The following is a 228-nucleotide window of genomic DNA, read 5'->3' on the forward strand; positions in this document are numbered from 1 at the left end:
GGGGCCGCGTGGTTTGGCAGCAGCGGATGGAGGGGAGCATCACCCACACGCGCAGTGAGTCTGCCAGGTCTCGGCAGCTCCGACAGGCTTTACTTACTGCAGCTTCCCTACTGGTAACCAGTAAGGGGGAGCAAATGGGGCACAGAGGTTATGCTGGTGCCCCTTTCTTGGCCAGCCCTCCCACAAAGCAGAGTCAAGGTGGGGGCAGAGCGGGAAAAGCAGCTCTGG

Source organism: Egretta garzetta, unplaced genomic scaffold (genome assembly GCF_000687185.1).
Source record: "Egretta garzetta isolate BGI_Z169 unplaced genomic scaffold, ASM68718v1 scaffold105, whole genome shotgun sequence".
Taxonomy (NCBI): Eukaryota; Metazoa; Chordata; class Aves; order Pelecaniformes; family Ardeidae; genus Egretta; species Egretta garzetta.